The sequence below is a fragment of the Xenopus laevis genome, chromosome 7S (assembly GCF_017654675.1).
Source record: "Xenopus laevis strain J_2021 chromosome 7S, Xenopus_laevis_v10.1, whole genome shotgun sequence".
Classification (NCBI taxonomy): Eukaryota; Metazoa; Chordata; class Amphibia; order Anura; family Pipidae; genus Xenopus; species Xenopus laevis.
Window position 1 is genome coordinate 65,367,922 of NC_054384.1, and position 10,179 is coordinate 65,378,100.

The 10,179-nt window shown below is 42.4% G+C and overlaps 1 long non-coding RNA gene across 1 annotated transcript; it reads right to left on the reverse strand.

Annotated features, from left to right (window-relative positions):
• Positions 1–486: 486 nt before the first annotated feature.
• On the reverse strand, positions 487–3,426 carry LOC121396119. The gene is made up of 2 exons (XR_005962839.1): positions 3,364–3,426; positions 487–631 (listed from the first exon to the last, which is right to left on the reverse strand). It is a non-coding gene; the product is annotated as an uncharacterized LOC121396119 (long non-coding RNA).
• Between the last annotated feature and the right edge of the window lie 6,753 nt (positions 3,427–10,179).

A 10,179-nucleotide genomic window follows, 5' to 3' on the forward strand; every position in this document is an offset into this window, starting at 1 on the left:
TGCAAGTAGACCTTTATGAAATATAGAAATGGATCTCCTGAGTGGGGTAGGCTTACTTATCAGTGACTCCCACCAAGTTAGCTCCCTCTCAAGTGCCTTCACATGTAATGAATGGATATAGTGGCGCAGTTGTGTATAGCACCAAGTGTCCCTAGGTAGGGATCCGTATCTTTCGCAGATTTGTCTTAGAGGTAGTATATCTCCGTTCTGCATAAAATCCACAATTAGTGAAACTCTATTCCTTGTTGTTGCCCAATGGGGAAATGCTCTGGGATCCAAACTAGGGGTAAAGTCTAGATTCCCTATTATTGGGAGTAGTGGGGAAGGCCTTGAGGATAACCGGTATTTTAGCATATTATTTCTCCACACTTGCAGTGTGGCCCCAATCAGAGGGTGGTTGAGGCATTCCTTAGGGATGTTCTGGGGTGACGCCCAGGTAGTATTCGCTAAAGGCACCCTAGAGCATTCATATTCTGTCGTGCACCAGTATTTACCTTCATCTGTTCCGAAGTGCCAATGATGTATCTGGAACCCCCAGACCTCCCTGCTGTTTGTTTCTGGTTATACTATTACATTTTTGTCTCGGCCTTTTGTTGTGCCATATGAATCTGGAGAATGCCCTTTCAATCCTCTGGAAGAAAATATTTGGAATTTTCACTGGTAGCATTTGAAGCAACTTCTCAGCCCATTGGAAGGGGAAATTCTGCTTTATTTTGGTCACCTCCTGTTCTGATAAATTTATGTTCAGTGCTTCTGACTTGTTAGCATTAATCTTGAAATTGGAGATCTCCTATACCAAAGCCCATTAGGGTATGTCTTAAGAAATCCCAGGAAACCCTATCAAATGCCTTTTCCGCATCTGTTGTCAAAAGCATGCTAGGTTCTTTTCTGTTTTTGGCAGAGTATATAATGGAGATTAACCTGGTGGTGTTGTCCTTAGCTTCTCTAGCTGGAACAAACCCTGCCTGATCTTGATGTATTAGGGAATGGATTAATTTTTTGATTCTGTTCGCTATCATCTTGGCATACATTTTTAAATCTATATTGATAAGTGATATCGGTCTATAGTTCCCACATATATGATGGTCTTTCTTGGGTTTGGGAATTACTGTGATATGAGCTTATTTCGCTTGTTGAGGGAAAGGAGTATCTTCGTTGGAATGATTACAATATTTTAATAGGTGTTTACATATTTCCTCTTTGAAAACTTTATAATAGGATGCTCCATAGCCATCAGGGCCAGGGCTTTTGTTATTGGGAAGATCCTCTATCGTTTGTTGGAGTTCTAATTCCGTAAAGGGTTTATCTAGTTGATGGGCTTGGGTTTTGCTTAGTTGGGGCAAATTGGCTGTCTGTATAAAATGTTTAATTTTATCTATGTGTTTGGTCTTGTTTGGCGTTCTTTGGATGTTATACAAATTGTGATAATAGTCATGGAAGCACTGAGCAATTTGTTTTGTGCCCTGTTGTAGTCTTTGATTTTTAGCCTTTATGCCCGCTACATATGTTCTACTTTGTTGTTGTTTCAATTGGTTCATAAAGAACCGATTGCATTTACCGTTATATTCATAGAATCGTTGTTTGGTACCCAAGTACGACTTAAATGTTTTAATATCAAGGAGAGATTTAAGTTCTATTCTTTTACTGTCCAATTGGTTTTCTACTTGTTTCGCCAGCGTTTGTTTATGTGTCGTTTCTAGCCTATTAATGTCCTGAATTATCAACTCAATCTCTCTATTTCTTTCTTTTTTAAGTTTAGAACAGAATGCAATAAGATGTCCACGTAGAACACATTTGTGTGTTTCCCAAAGGACTCCTGGGCTAATCTGAGGTGAGTCATTATCTAAAAAAGTCTGTACAATGTGTTTTTTAATTAATTCTCTATTTTCTTTTTTAGGAGTATTTGTTCGTTTAATCTCCATATAAATTCCGGTTTGAGGGTGTTCGGGATTTCGAACTCTATAGTAGTGGGTGCATGATCCGAGATTGCTATATGGCCTATGTCGGCTGTTCTCATTAGGTGTAGCCAATTCTGGGACATCTATATGTAATCTATCCTGGTGTAGCTAGAATAGGCTTTGGCAAAGTGGGAGTAGTTTTTCCCTGTGGGATGGGCACTTCTCCAAGTATCCACTACCTGTAAATTCTGCATTGTTATTTTAACCTTTTTCAGAATTTTATATGAAAGCTGGGATTTTCCCGTGGATGAATCCTGTGCTGGATTCATAGTCATGTTCATATCTCCGCCCAAGAGCAACAAGCCCTCAGAGAATGCCTCCAGCTCTGTAGCTATGTCGGTAAGTACTTTTATTTGTCCTTGATTAGGTAAGTAGATGTTTGCTAGAGTAACCATGTTATTAGCTAACTTTCCTTTAACTATAATGTATCTGCCAGCTTTATCTTTCAGAACCCCAGTGCATATAAATGGTATATCTTTATGTATCATAATCATAACTCCCAATGTTTTTTTTCTGGATTGTTATTGGTGTAGATCTGTGGAAAGAATTTTTTGTTGAGAATGGGTTGGCTTCCCACTTTAAAATGGGTTTCCTGAATAAATATTATTTTCGCCTTAAGTCTGATGCATTCCCGGAAAACTTGTGCTCTTTTCTTGGGTTCGATCAAACCGTTTACATTAAAAGACAATAATGTACATTTCAGATTATCCATTGGTAATAAAGAATTTTTAAACTAACATCTTTTCTGAGACTCTTATTTCTTGTTGCTATAGGTTCATTGTTATAATACCCTGAGAATTGGAGCTAATTGTAATTTACACTATAAATTCTACAATAGGTACCGCCAGTTCTTTTGGTGGCTCTGTTTCTCCTACGTCTCATGTCCCTGAGGGGTATATTGCATAACCTATGTAAATAACTACATAAAGGCCTTAACCAATAAGACTGGTAGATACATTCCCTTCCTCTTTTGTCTGTTCTGACTCTCTTGTTTGTCATATCCTTAACTTCTGTTAAATATCGTAGATGCGACTGTAAACAGGTAAATCTAAAACAATTTAACGTATGGTTATTCAAACTTAACCTCAATATCAACTGAACAAAATTGAAAACTACTAGTATGTTTTCAAAACAATTGAACCACTCATCCCAATGGGGTGTTCTTTTGCCCATTAGGAGGAATATAAAAAAGGAAAAAAAGGCCGGTGTAAATATTTTTTGACCACGCCCATTTTTGTGGCCACACTCCCTAATTACCATGTTCATTTTACAAAATTTGTTGTGTTATGAAAGTTTGAACATATTTCTGTGTTTTTTTCAGTTATTACAGTTTTGCTAATGAAGGTGAATTTCCCTTTAAGCTGTGAGTCCCAAGGGACCGGTTATCTTATATTGTTACACATACTTATTTGCGTATCTTGAAAACAAAAGTATCTTATCTGCTGCTCTAGCTGGTCTTTTCGTGAAGTCGGGTCTTTTCGCAGCTTTGAAGACCCCTGACATGGTCTGTCATTTCAGGTACTGCAAAATCAACACATTTACAGCATTCATTTGTGGGGCAAAGATAGAAAAATGTACAGTCACCCAAAAAAACATCTATTTTCAGATAGTAGACATTCCTCTGAATCCAAATTGGGTGTGCATGTCTTTCTACTCTGACGCACCAAGCTGCGAGCCTTAACTAAATTTGGTGATTTTGGAGATAGTTATGAAAATCACCTCATAACTTCTACCTTGCAGCATCTTACCTGCCACATACTATTAGGTAACAAGATAAAACACCCTAAATACGAAAGCCTGGGTCCCCTGAAAAGTTTGATACCCAAAATACATAAGATTTAATGAAGTATATAACATGTAAAGACCCCAAATCTACCTTCCTTCACAGGCTTAGGCCTAACCTGAGGAGCGGTGGGAACCGGCATTAACTGCCTGTGGGCTACAGTACTATCCTCACAAGGCTGTCGCTTTAGCGCCGCACACAAGGCCCTGACCCACTTCACTGCTATATGTCTAGGGGTGGAAGTGATACAGCCTTTTTTTTTGGTGACTCATCTGCAGTTCCTCCACACTGAGTACCGGCGCTGTCCGGAGGTCAGCAGAAAACCAGTATTCGCAGGCCCGAGCACAGGGAGCATATTGCAAAGTCACTCTCGCCTCTATTCCACTATTGACTATTTTGCCAGTCCGGGAGGCTGCGAGGTAGGGTCCACCCTATACACTTGTGGGGTTCTACTGAGCTATACAGTGCTTCTCACCCCCACCCACGATTTACCACGTTACAGGCCTTATTGGGCCCACCAAGCTAACAGGCTCCACAAACAATAACACTCCTCTCTCCTTCCCCGTGATCACTCTGCCGGAGAGACAGCACGATTGCCCATTATTTTGCACTTAATCTTGTGCATTGTCGGGGTCTCCCTGCGACCAATAACCAGCCTACAAGCTTGCATAGCTACCCCTCGCACCGCTTGCTTTATCTCCCGTACCCGATACGCCATGGCTAGCGGCAGACAGAAACAGGCTACAAATCCAACCGAAGGAACAGCGGATTTCTTCAAAAGTCGGGCCTCTACGACAAGGACCACGAGACAACTCTCCTCTACAACTGACTCAGATTCGGAAGCCCCGAGCACCAAAAAAGATATGAACGAACTGAAATCGCTCCTTCTTTGCTTCAAGGATGAGATCCAGAGTGAAATAAGGCAGTCCCTTACAGAGATTAAATCGGATCTCGCAGCAATGGATGGTAGAGTGCAACATCTGGAACAAGTTCAAAGCTCGTTTCAAGAATCCTCCTCCAATATGGAAACCTTAGTCCAGGATTTACAATTCCAACTGAGGGACCTCCAGGATGCACACGAGGATCTAGAAAATCGCACCAGACGGAATAATCTGCGGTTTCGAGATGTGCCGGAATCAGTACAAATAGACTCTTTTTTGCCTAGACTTTTTAGAGCCCTGGCTCCGGATATCGAGGATAAATTTCTTTTATTGGACAGAGCACACAGGGCATTACGAGCCAGGCCTAAACGAATTCACCTCCTAGAGACATCATAGTATGCTTCCATTACTTCCAAACTAAAGAGGCTATACTGAAAGCATCTCGAACTTCTCAAGTGGACTTGGATGGAATACATCCGAAAGTTTACGCTGATTTGGCCCAAACCACCTTGCAAAAGCGAAAAGAGTTAAAGCCTTTGACAGATGTCCTACGCCAAAAAAACATCCCGTACAGATGGGGTTTCCCATTTAAGCTCGTCTATCAACAAAATGGGCTCACTTACACTGTTCGACATCCCAATGATCTTGAGGAGGCCTTGCCCTTTCTCCAAGGCAGCGCGGACGTCCCCGTGGAGACTGCGGAGCAAAACCAGATCACTTAGAGGCCTAACCCTTTCTTTCTAACTGTTTTTTGATGACCCACAGTTATAGCTGCTATGGAACACTTTCTGTTCACACATTTATATTCGTCTCAGCGCTACCTGGTCACCGAGACTTATCATTTTAGCACCTTCCAGTTATCTGATTGTTATCTTGCTAGATGTATGTGTATGTTGCTCTCCACGTATCTACTATAAGGGTACCGGACAGTTAGAGAGAAATACCTTTTTAGATAAGAGATTGTAACATGTTTGCCAGTGTGGCGGGTCATGCGGACGTATTCACTCCTTCGACTCCGTTCCGTGACCCCCTCTCTAAAAAAGAGTTTTCCCAGAGGGCTGCAATTGAATTGCTCCCCCCATCGGAAACCAGGCGTCGCCTCGTATTAGACGACGACGCATTGTTCATTTTTGTTTGTTTGTTTATTACCCCACCTTGATTACCGCTCTGTTGTTCTCTTGTTCTTAACCTTTAACCTTTACTCTTTATACTTTCAGTTGCGCTTCACCTCGTTCTCGTCTAGAATCACCCCAGATTGGCTTATGATGGGTCCTGGGACCCCCTCCGGCTCCTCCTCTTTCGACCTGAAGGTAGGCTCCCATAATGTCAATGGTTTAAACACTCCTCAAAAACGCACCATAGCCTTCTCGGACTATCACAAACAAAGGGTAGATGTCTTGCTGCTGCAGGAAACACACTTTAGTAGAACATCATCACCTAAATATCTGTCAAAATACTACCCTCATTTCTATTTGGCTAATTCATCTACCAAAACGAAAGGGGTGGCCATCCTCCTGGCAAAACAGATTAAGTTTCAACTTAAACAGAAGCAGGTCGACCCAGACGGCCGATATATTATAGTCACGGGTTTCCTTCAGAATCAACTGACCACACTGGCCACAGTTTATGCCCCTAACACTTCTAAGCAGGCTTTTTTCAAAACTTTCTCTGACAAACTTGCGGAGATCTCGGAGGGCAGAGTTATAGTAGGGGGTGACTTTAACACTACTCTTAATAACAATTTGGACAGATCCAGAGCCATCTTGGACCCTCAGACTCCCATCGCTTCAGACAGAGATTCCAAACATTTGGCTAAATTTCTAAACGCTGAAGCGTTAGTGGACTCTTGGAGAGAGAAACACCCGATAGACAGAGATTATTCCTACTACTCTAATGTTCACGATACTTACTCCCGCATTGACTTTATCTTCACCAAGGCGACACAGATACAATATGTCCATTCGGTCACGATCCACGACATCACTTGGTCAGATCACGGTATGGTAGAGATTATATTCACTAACTGGGATCAGCTGAGAGGGACAGGGAGCTGGAGACTAAATGAATCCGTAGTTTTGGATGTAGATACTTACACTGACGTGACTAATGCGATCACTGAATACTTCCAACTAAACAGCCCATCGGAGACATCGCTAGCAATTCGTTGGGATGCACACAAAGCAGTGATCCGGGGAATACTGCTTAAACATGCCGCACGATTGAAAAAGAGTAGGGAGGAGAAAACTCGACAGCTTTCGCTTAAACTTCATGAGCTCGCTGTTTTGCATAAATGTAACCCAAATAGCGACAGCCTCGAGAAAATACAGAATACAAGAGCGCAACTGCTTCAAGTGCTTTCGGATAGGGCAGCATATGTTATGCAGAAAACTAAACACGTATATTATGAATACGCTAATAAACCTCACACCATGCTTGCTCGTAAACTTAAAGCCCTCCAGACCTCACAAACGATACATGCAATTCGTACCTCAGACGGGACGACTACTAGAGACACACAACGAATCCTTAAGTCATTCCACACATTTTATACTAGCTTATACACGGCAGACAAGGCCCCGTCCGCGTCTTTAGCACATTGCTCAGATTTTTTGTCCGATTGGACTCCCCCCCCTTTGTCAAAAGAGGTCCAAGATATGCTAGCTGCACCTATAGACACTGAGGAGATAGAAGTAGTGCTCAAAGGCTCTAAACCGAATAAGGCTCCCGGCCCTGACGGCTTTACCGCCCGTTACTATAAAAGATTCTCCGCCCAGCTGATCCCTCACTTAAAAGAACTCTTTCAAGCTCTCATGGAAGGGGCATCCTTAACACAACACATGCAGACGGCGAATATTATTATGATATTAAAACCGGGAAAAGATCCCCAAAACTGTGATAGCTATAGACCCATATCCCTTATCAACACTGATGTCAAGATTTTTGCGAAGATATTGGCCAATAGACTCTCCACAACACTTCCACAACTCATCCATCACGACCACGTAGGATTCGTACCAGGCCGTCAAGCAGCTGACAGCATACGCAAGGCAATAAATCTAATAAGCCTGGCTCCTAGAGAAAAGTCTTCTTCCCTCCTCTTGTCTCTGGATGCACAGAAGGCGTTTGATAGGTTGGACTGGAGGTACAAGTTTGCGGTTCTGGAAAAAATACAGCTACCACGACTTTTTCTGACTGGTTTTAAACAACTATATGTAGCTCCGTCAGCCCGGGTGGTGAACATGGGCCTCCAGTCGGACCGTATTGAGATTAGAGGAGGGACACGTCAAGGCTGCCCTCTGTCGCCTTTGGTGTTCGCTCTAGCTCTAGAACCCCTAGCTCATGCCATTCGGAATAATCCCAATATCAAAGGCTTTCAAGTAGGTGGACAAATTCACAAGATAAACCTGTTTGCTGACGATATCCTTCTTACGCTTACCTCCCCTCAAACCACACTGCCGAACTTAATCCACACTCTCGATCAGTTCCAACGTGTTTCTGGTTACAAAATTAATCCCACGAAATCGCATGCGCTTCCACTGAAAATGTCAATTCCAGAACTAAAGTTGTTGCAACTTAACTTTGATTACAAGTGGGGGACTGACTCCATAACGTACCTGGGAATTCAACTGACCTCATCGTACGACACGTTATACCAGGCCAACTACCCCAAGATGCTAGACAAACTTAAAAGAGACTTACTCACCTGGCATACATACCACCTCTCTTGGTTTGGTAGAATTGCTGCGATCAAAATGACATTACTGCCGAGATTGTTATATCTATTCAGAACACTGCCACTACACTTCCCAGAACGGACAGCTCGTATCCTACAAAAGGCAATGTCGGACTTTATCTGGGGGGGTAATCAAAGCAGAATCAAAGCAGAGATCATGACCAAGCCTAAATCTATGGGAGGGTTGGGGGTCCCTAACATATACCGATATTATGTAGCTAGCAGATTGGAGGCCATGATACACATCCACGCCCCAACCAACGAACCTTGGAAAGAAATTGAAAATCATTATATCTCTTCTCTTCAGTTAGCTCACCTTTTCTGGATACCTAAAGCTTCCAGAAGTGCCCCCCTGGCTATTCTACCCACGTCACAACAAGCTTTAGATTTATGGGATGCACTTCACATTAAAACGGGTCTGAGCACTCCTGACTCCAGATTTAGGACTATCTTTTACAACTCCGATTTCATACCAGGCTGCACCCCGCATGACTTCACTCCCTGGATAGCGGCAGACTTGACTTCCCTTAATGCCTTCCTTGTAGATCAGACGGTGCTCTCGTTTCAACATTGTAAAGAGAAATATGATATCCCTCATTCGCAATTTTTCAGATATTTACAAATTAGACACTATGTGGAAACTACACTCAAGACCACTACGAACCGTACGCTAACGTATTTTGAGACCATTTGTCACAACCGCTCGTATCCGACACACCTTATCACTAGCCTATATAGCAATATCGCATCAGACACAACGACTTCCCGCCAACCCTACATGGCGAAATGGGAAGAAGACCTAGGTTTTCAGATTTCGGACAAAACCTGGTCGTGCATATGGGATACGGCCAAAAAGACATCCATCTGTGCAGTCTCTGCTGAGAGGGCATATAAGATTATATTTCGATGGTACTACACCCCGTCACGCATCAGTAAACTTAGTGGCAATCCCGACCATGCTAAATGTTTCAGGGGTTGTGATGAACGGGGATCATTTTTCCACACTTGGTGGACGTGCACAATAGCCCAAGAATTTTGGAAGAAAGTAGCCACTCTGCTCTCCGAGGTCCTCCATCTCCCTATACAAGCCTCCCCACACACCTTTCTTCTAGGCATGAGAATCCCAACAATACACTCAAAAAGCTCGCACAAACTAGCCACGCATATTCTAACAGCAGCAAGATCATTACTAGCAGCTAACTGGAAAAAGGTACAAATCCCGGGACTGCAAACACTTATCACTAAGGTGAATTGGATTAGAGCGATGGAATCCATCCGTGCCAAACTTTTGGACAGGAGTTATGAGGAGGAGCTGGAGTGGCATCCCTGGACCCGACACTTGGAATTGCTTCAGATGGGGCCAAATATCGCATTGTGAGGTACTACACACAGGTGGTGTGGAACGCGATCCTATCACTTTGATGTACGTGAATGGTTGAACGCATTGCTTTTCCTGACTCTTTTCTTCTATCTTTCTCTTTTCTTACCCCCTTCTTCCTTCTTTTCTTCTTCCCTCCCATTTTAATTATTGATACAGTCACTTTAAAGCTTTCATAACGATAGTTCATATGTGGACACCATATTTTTTTGATCTGCTACGTTGCTACTTTTCATGTCTTACCATAAGCTGATATTTTCTTGTTGGACTTTGTTCCGCATTCTACACTGTATTGAAATAATTCAATAAAAATTTCAAATATTAAAAAAAAAAAATACAATTAGGCAAATCGATGAAATAAAATAAATGCTCTGGCAGCGTGGTTAGTGGTCAGAATACTCAATGCAAAAGTCACGCTATGAAATCAACAGTTTTAGGAGGGAAAA